A 9451-nucleotide genomic window follows, 5' to 3' on the forward strand; every position below is an offset into this window, starting at 1 on the left:
GAGTTCTGTTCAGTTGGAACCGTTGCATGTTGAATGACCGCAAAGATGGATGTTTTCTTTTCTATAATGTTCCATGAGAAAAACAACAGGCATATGCAGACATTTTAAGTCTGTGCTATTCCTGGGTTTATACAGTAGTTACTGTTTTTTTACATAGTCTTGTTATTTGTTTTAATGAGGTGAGTCTGTATTTGCACAAATGTACTTAAAACCAGTTGAACTGCCATACTGTGTTTTTAATTCGGTGGTGAATTGGTGCATGAGGTCGTGGTTTGATGGGATATCTTCTCCTCGTTTATTTGTTTCCGTTTCTGTTTTGGGAATACAGTGTGCTGTTCTGTCAGTTGATGTGCAGTGACCATTAATTTCTAGGCAAAGTATCTGTAAGTAAAACATGTTAAATGTTATCAATAAATATTATTCCGTTAAAAAAAAAAAAGACTGTTGGTAATCTTTGCCTGTTACAGGCCTGTTTTGGTCATTAATTATTTGTTTGTTTCACTTCATCTCAGGAAATAAAGGAAAAACACACAGCTCTACACAGTGGACAAAAAGAACATCTGTAAAACAATCAAATTGAAAGTCAGAAAACAATTATGTTGTAAGAAAGCTATCATTTATTTTGTAGCATTTGTCAGTTCTATTACTGTTTAAGATTAGTGTATCAGAAGTACTATCCACATAAATGCAGCCAAGTGGATTTCTGAATCAGGCAAGAAAAGGCTGCTGGTGTAAGCAGATTATAAATCCCTGTAGGCACAGCTCTGAAATGAACCTTTGCCAAATTAGAAACTACTATAAAGCAGTTTAGCAAAAAAAAAGAAAAAAAAAACAACCTTGGATTTACATTATCACAGCACACATTTGCAGTGGTTCCTCTTGCGGTGAGCAGTCAGTTTAATTTTAGACTTTGCACAGGATTGGAAGCTGTCAAATGTGTTGCTCATTATTTGGCAGGTTGTTGGTGAGCGGCAAACTGTGGGATTCAGAATGACCCTTCAGACCCATGGAGGAGCACAGCGTGTGCACATAAACAGGAAGTGACTGTGAGTTTGATATAATCTTTCTGCATCCTGGAATCTGTCTGACTCACTGTGTGGATTTGCTCACCTGGTATTTCATTATCCTGTTTTAATATTTTCCCTCTTTTTCTTCCATGTGGAACAGTTCACTTCCCCTCATGCTCCTCTCTCATTTAATTTGCTTAAATCACTTACAGCCAGCACTTATCTCTACTGTGCCTGTGCTGATGTTACATTTAGGCATCTGAGGTTTCCTTTGCCACGCGTGCTGGTGAGAGGAAAGCCCTGGCAATGAGTGGAAGTTACAATAAATTTTTCTAAGTGCACTAAAATTTCTTTCATTTATTATTACATGCAGACACTGTATCCTTCAGGCTACATACAATGTGGTGTATGCAGTTTTAATGGAGAATTCAAGGCTGCAGTAAGCACAATCCTCAAAGCAATTGCATTTTCAAAACAGCCAGTAGCAAAACACATTAAACTGTAGACCATTTGCCATTTACACTGCCTTTTCATCAAAACATTGCAGCCATATAAACAAATATGTTCTATGCTTTCAAACTGTGGTAGACAGTGTGCATGTAGGTCAAAGTCAGTTCTTGTAAGAACAGGATTTTCTCCTTTGTTACTGCTTTGTATTGTTGCACTAACACAGAATTTCACACCCAAAGGGCAGCGTATTAAAATACTGTAGGGGTAAGAGATCAAACTTTCTTTGAAATTTTTGTAAGAGAAGCCGTACTGAATTAAGGCATTGAGGGACGAGGGGCAAATACACAATGGAGCCAGACTACTGACTGCTAAGTTAATTAATCGGAAGCCAGTATGGTGGCCAGAAATTGGGGATCTGTGGTCTCTTCTCTTCACACCTCTAAAAAGCTGAGCTGCTCAGTTTTGTGCTAACAGATGTGTACGTTGTGAGTAATGTCAGAGTAGATGCCAACTGCAGTCCAAACACTGAGAAAGGAAGGCATTATTTATTTCATATATTAAAAATCAAATGCCCAGATTATGAGTGTATGGTTTCATGTTTTGGACACACACACACACACACACACACACACACACACACACACACACACACACACACACACACACACACACACACACACACACACACACATATATATCTGCTGTTAAAATCTGTAACGCCACAATCAACACAACTGACAACGACGTGATGCTATTCCTCACTGACATTTCCAAAGACACCGTGGTTGCATTCCAGATGTTTGACAAACAATGTATGCCACATTACAGAAACAAGACAAACAAAAAGCTATTTCCTTTTCCCAGTTTAAATGTCTGCCTGTCCACTGAACCGTTCTATCTGTCACTCTCAAAGATGAGTTATCTCACCCAGGATTCCATGAGGGCTGGTTTTTATGGATGGTTTGATGTTTTGGTGCCAATGATGAATAATGCAGCTCTCCTTAGAGTGAGTGTCAAGGGTGCCCTAGTGCTTTCAACAGCTAGCCTTCAGTTGCTGCCATCTGGTTAATAACCATGACCTTGTCCACTCACTCTGCCCCTGATTATAACTCACCCTGAGTGTATATCATGATAGAATATCATCTAAACGGGAGAAAAAGAGAGGATGGGTGTGGGTTGTCATTTCAGAGACAGAGGTGTGTGGGTAGCTTGTTAAGGTCTCGTTAGTGGGTGCTGTATGTAACACATTTCTGGTAGGCTGTACGACTAATCTAGCCAGACTGAGGGTCAGAAGGAAGGGACAGCACACTTTTCTCGAATCATCTTACTTGGTGATATAATTATCTGTCTGACATTTACTATACATAGGCAAGCAGTATGATGATTGAGAAGTCAGTGCTGTTTCTTATGTGCAACAACTCTAAGCAGTTGTGTATTCTCATTTAAATTTGTGTGGTTAATGCAGCTAGAAGATAGAGGTATCATTCACACAGACATTTATGATGCTCTGCATCAAAAGCCTTATGATTGGAGACCACAGGACAACAGGTGAGGAAGATATGGTCCTTTCCACAGAGAATGAGCAAAGTCAGTCTTTTGGAATAATGTTTTTTTTAACAACAGGTCATGGTTTTACAGGGGTTGGACCATTTTTGAATTATTTTTTGGAATTTCATAATTGCATTTATTATAAAACAAGGTGGAGGGACACAATAAAGATACCCAGCTGGACTCGAACTGGGTATATAACATTTCATGTTTGGCATCTCAACCCCTAAACTACAGGGATGCACCTGTAAATTTAACCAATACCGGTCACAGAGGACATTACAACCGTCACATTGGACTCACAGATTTTGATTCAGTTAGGTTTTCCAAGGTGGGGGATTTTGACCAGGGATTCATGGCTGACTGTTTGATTATCACTGATTCCAACTGTCCTTTAAATCTCACCAAAACCTTTCTTTAATGTGACCGACCACTTCATCTGGTGGTCAGTCTTACATTCCTTTTTACTCTTACTTGTGACTCCCTCCCATTGAAGCAGATTCTCCACCTTTCCCTGAATTTTTAAATCTGCCTTTATTTAGGTGAGAACAACGGACTTTTAGGTGCAGATTCACATCCAAGCTACTGTATGTTAGACTCCTCTGCAAGCTGCTCCAGGGCACAAGGCTCTTAAAGCAAACAACATAAATATTTCTGAGCTGCAACAACCTTGTGCCTCTGTGTCTTCTGTGCCTACTGCTAATGTAGAGACTGAACCCACACTTTTAATGGAACTAACTGCTTCTGTTAGTCCTGTGTATCATAGACTACAAAAACAGGGAGAATGCATGAATAAAATAGTGTCTTATAAATAAAACAAATATATTACAGAATTTAATTGCCTCCCTTCATTGAATTATGCAGAATTCCAAGATGGAACATAATGTTTCATCTATCAGCTTTTTTCAAAACCTGTGAAATAGACAAGATGTTTTGTGCATACATAAGAAATCAAAATGAGACTGAGAGAGCAGAGGTTCAAGGTCAATTTTCTTCAATGATGTGATTAACTGTTAATTGCGAATAACATCTGTAATAGAGGTGAAAGCACATCACAATCTGAGCTGCATGCCAGGGTGGCCTTTTCTACTTGCTCTCTTACATTTTGATGAGGTTTTAAGTGTCTCGTTATTCACACTTACAGTGTTTACCATTTCCATTCTGTGTTGTGGTATGCTAGTCTAATTATGCCAGTGTCTAATTACTGTTGTGAAAGGAGACTGTGGACACATATAATATTTAAACTGCCTGAGTTTATAAGCATCCATAAAGAATATGTAACATTTTCGGTCTGTGTGCACACAGTTTTCTTTAAAGTCTGAGTTGAAAATCAACTAAAACTGAATAACCTGCAGAAATATATTTTGTAGGGAGTGTGAACGCCATGCAAAAGAGGGGTGTATTGCTCCAGATGTGTTGCCCCTCAGGCTGCATATTTCAGTATCCTGCATGCATGTATGATAAACTGGAGCACACGTGAGCTCTACAAGGCCATTTGTGGTTGACTGTTCACGAGATAATGCTAATGCTCAAACTCCTTCACATGATTGCAGGGTCAATTCCCTTCTATGTAAATTGTAAAGCTGTCTTGCTGTACTGGTTGTGACTCAGTCAAGCCATCTTTCATTGTTAGAAAACTGTTGGAAGAGTAATCAGTTGTTGGATCCCCTAAATTTAAACATGAACATGACATTGTGGATTGTGGACTGAATTGTGCACCCTCTGAACACAGAAAGACAGGGTCTATGTGAGAACAAATTATTATTTAACAATGAGTAAAAAAAAAAAACCTCAAGTACACTTTGACTATTTAATTCACTAGAAACCATCTTGTGATGAACCAGACGTTCACACCCATGACTACTCAGTGGCCTTTACTACATTATAGCATGACTACTCAGCACTAATGGGTCCCCCCATACCCATCTTCGAACTCCGCCTTTCTTTGATCTCATCTACACACCTGTAAAGTTTCATGAGTGTATGTTGCACGGTTGTAACGTTGTGGTTTTTTTATACAGTCGTGGTTGTGACGTAATTGTGGTAAAAAGAGACATGCACACCTGCCAAAGTGATCAAACTCGCCTCTGTGGCAGTCTGTGTCTCCAGGAGCACATTTTACCATCGTGACAAACACAAGCTGAAAACAAGGTGAAAAAGGTGAAAACAATACCAGCCACACTTTTGCAGCAGTTAATCTCTGCCTATGGTCTACTATATACCACTGCCACTGAACAGTCTCATTTAATGATAGCAGAAGATTAAATTACTTCTAGGGTCTTCTATGGGTCTTTGATTTCTATATTTTGTTTGTGCATGTTTTTTGATGTTAAGAAAATGTCCAGTGGGCTGAATCTCACATTAAAATTCCATATGCTGTTTTTCTGTATCAAGGCCATCAATACATGAAAACTTCAATTTGAAAAACATCACTGTTTAATCACAGTTTCTTACCCTAATCCTTCTATTATGAGAGGTTTTTTTGCCTTCATTGGACAATTATTAGTGAAGAGGTGGACAGGAAACATGTGGGGGAGAGAGAGAACGGGTACGACATGTAATAAAGATCCATGGCCAGATTCCAACCATGGCTGTTGCAGTTATGTGCCATGTGCTGTAACCATTCGTCCACCAGAGCGCTCCCCTAATACTGTCACTTAATTACATCTGGATTACTGCTTAGTAATTCACTTGGAGAGAGAAAAAAGAAATAAGGGAACAGAAAAACTACGAACAAAACCAAAAAATAGAAAAGGGAGACTGGGCTGACTAAGAGAGAATGTCTGGATGTCATGCTCAGAATGAGCTGTCTCTTCCATTTTCTAGTGTCTTGCAGTGATGTTGGTCTTGTGTGAGTGTGACAGATATGAAGAAGGAACCGTGTACAGTGTAACCTTTTGTTCTGTGCATTTCCCCTCACCCTTGGTGCAATAATTGCTCCAAACAGCCAAGACAGGATCTGCTCAGAGCAGTCCTTAAACTGACCATGCCTTGGTAGCTCATCTTCAAGACAATCGATTCTCTGCTCTGAAGAAACTGCATTAGCCTGAAGATACTGGAGAGACCAAAGTCAGTGTCTCTCATTTGGTCCATGTCAAGTCCACAAAATACAGTAAACATACATTGTCTGTTATTATAATACACTTATCCTAAAGTTGGCTAAATAATGAGAATTGATATCATCTCATTTTAAATTACATTCTATTCCATATAAATCTTGATGCTAGTGTCACAACACTAAGAAATTACAGCCTTTACACTTTACACTATGAGGGCGAGAGAGAAATAAGTTACTGTAGTAAATCAAGCATAGAGCCTGATATCAAGTCAGTCAAACATTCAAAATTCATATTATTCTTATATTTCCAAAAACTAATAAACACACCTGACCACCCTGCTTCAGGTATCTCTCTCTTTCTGGCATGCACTGGCACACAACTGCAGATTTAATTGTTTTTGCTTTATTGGCAGGACATAAACACATTTGAGTTGCCAAAGCACATCAAAAAACTAACAGATAAAGGAAAAGGAAAGATAATTTTACCAACTATGAAATCTGACTGTATAAAAATACACTACATAATGAAAGGCATGTTTTGAAAGATGAAGAGTAACACTACAATATATGTTGAGTTTACATGTTGTGTCATTAGGGTATTTGTATAAAAGCATTTATATGTCAGAAACTGTGGCAATTCTATTGTTTCTGTTATATATCTCTATGTCTTATACACATACTGAAGAAATGACAGAAGAGATGAAAAAAGTAAAAATAAAAAAAAAAAGCTCTCACGTATTTTGTCTCGTGTTATGGCAGGATAAGAATTATTTCAAAGCTCTCCAAGTCATACTTTTATCCTCCATCAATAGAAAACAAAGCTTTTCATTATTTGGCAAGGTCATGAAGCTTTTTTAAACCTTTGAAACCATTTATTTTTAAGTCTCTGTATTCACAGCAGGCTCATGAGGAACGTCTGTCTCATAATCCTGGCAATAGGTACAAATATGTTTCCTGGTGTATGTGATTTTAAACACCTATTTTTCTAGTCTTTATTCTCTCTTTATTGCTGTCCTGTCTCTGGATTTCGATGGGGGTACTTCTAATGAGTCAGGGAAGCGACCAGAGTTTGTTCAGCTTTACAAACCATAAGGCATAGCCATGACCTCCTCGCCTCTAACATCTGTATGTGCTCTGGGAATTCAGAGACTAAGCAGCACTGCAGTGTTAATAAAAATAAAACAGTTTGATGTGCTTTCACATGGCGTGGCTGGACAGATTGATATTGTAGGTGGGGAAATCAATAGACACTAAATATATATGACATAAATACTACATGTACACACTATGTTTGAAAAATATATGGGTACAGTATATTATTAATAGTAGCTGTTCTTTACTTGATACATGCATATTCTCAATAAAGATCTGAAAAGATAAAACTTTCATTCAGTATCTCGAGAAAGGAGAACATGAATGTGCTTTTGCAGGCTTTCAGAAGGAATAGCAAATAATTTCTATTCTTACATTTTCTCCCCATTTGAAATATGGACCCTGATGGCAGCAGTTGTTAAACTGTCTAACATTTATATAGATACTGGAAACCTACTGTACATTTCCCAAACCATATTATTAATGGTTTCAGCAGCATAGTTATGTTTTATTTTTTTTTAACAGTGAACATACCGTATGAACTCTGTATGAAAACATGTTATTTTTTTCTTGACTAGTGATGCACCCTGTTGGCCACACTGAATATAACATTTGTGAACTGAAACAAATTATGAAAGGTAAGGTAATAAATCAAAGGTAATCAAGTTGTTGAACCACTTAAACCAGTCAAATAAATTACTCAATAAGAAGCTACAGCTGATCACATATACTCTTAATAGCAATTGTATAGTTATCTTCCAAAAGAGAATGGATGAACAGATGCAAAAGTAATAAATGGCTGGTTCATGTTTTCAGCGAAAACAAACAAATGAATAAGCTGCATCTCTTCCACTCTGATTTAGTTTAACAGTATAGATTAATTTTCCGTTTGCATTTGGCCTTTCATTTATTTTTTAGGGCTCACAGTAAAATATGTAGAAATGTAGAAATTATTTATTAGTACTTTTAGTGTTAGAATAAAGTTTCTGTATAGAGGTTAGAATGGTATAACATAGAAGGAGCTTCAAACCTAAACTGTAACCTCATGCCATTTCTTATCAGATCACATGCAGCATGAGCATTCATTTTCAGTTTGCTGAACTCACTGTGGAAAGAGCAGTAATAAAACATGGTAGCATACAAAATGTCAACATATCCTAAGTTACTGCTGTGTGTCAGGGCTGTAGTTATGTTATGCAAGTCAAAGCACTAACTCTAATACCAATATCAATAAATGAAATATTACCGTACTCCTAGCTCTTGCGGGTGCGACTGCTCAGTCAGCTGCTGCTTTTTCCAGCTTCACTATGCTTTGCTTATCATTATGAAGTGTGTTCTCTGTTATCAGTGTCAATCAAAATCTGGTTACTCTAGTCCTATGTGCTGATGTGACCTCAGTGGCTCCACTGAAGCTTTGTTTTTTTACATCACCTGTGCAAAAAAAAAAAAAAGTGTTTTTTTTTTTTTTTTTTTACATCAAGTTCTAAATTCATTCACAAATGTGGCTGGTGTGGAAGTTAAGTATATACAAACAATGAAAACTTAAGAAAACAAAGAAACAAACTATTCTAAATATGAGCTTTAGCCTCATGTGGATAACAGCACTGACAATGGGTAAGGCTCTGACCACAAAATGAGAGGAGAGTTTAAACCCAAAAACCACATTCAGGAGGTTATTTACTTGGAAGTCACTCACATTTCAGGACAGCTGTTGCAGCTTTGCTGCAAAAGGATCTAAGTGCGACTAGGAAGGGGAGTAGTCTGCGACATTCTGTCTTTCTGTTCAAGATCTCTCGCTCTCTCTCATTCCACCAACTAACTCTCTGTCTTCTACATACCAGTGATTGAGAATCTATTAGTGCTAGTGTTGCCATGGCGTCAAATGCCAGCCACATGTTGGAGGCTGCCTTGGAGCAAATGGACGACATTATTGCTGGTAAGAGTTTCTGTTTCATTATCAAAAGTTAAATAGACTGCCCAGTTTTGTAATTGCAGGCCTCCATAAAACCGGCACTGCCCACATGAATTCACTTTGGGGCATAGTAGGCTATGTGTATGTCTATGTATGTCTATGTGTATATGATTCAGTTGGAGAGGTTTTACTAAAATAGAAGTAAGCAGGTTTTTGATTAGAAGCATATTTTGAAGTCACTTGTGCATTATTGTGCTTTGGTTGTCTCCTGCAGTGTGCCCGTTGCATAAAGCCCAAGTTACTTTGCAGTGTCTTCCCTTCTGTATTTTCTAGCTGAGGTGATACATTTTAGTCAGTGCTGTTTGTCACAACCACAGCAGTGTT

The sequence above is a fragment of the Toxotes jaculatrix genome, chromosome 1, assembly GCF_017976425.1.
Source record: "Toxotes jaculatrix isolate fToxJac2 chromosome 1, fToxJac2.pri, whole genome shotgun sequence".
Classification (NCBI taxonomy): Eukaryota; Metazoa; Chordata; class Actinopteri; family Toxotidae; genus Toxotes; species Toxotes jaculatrix.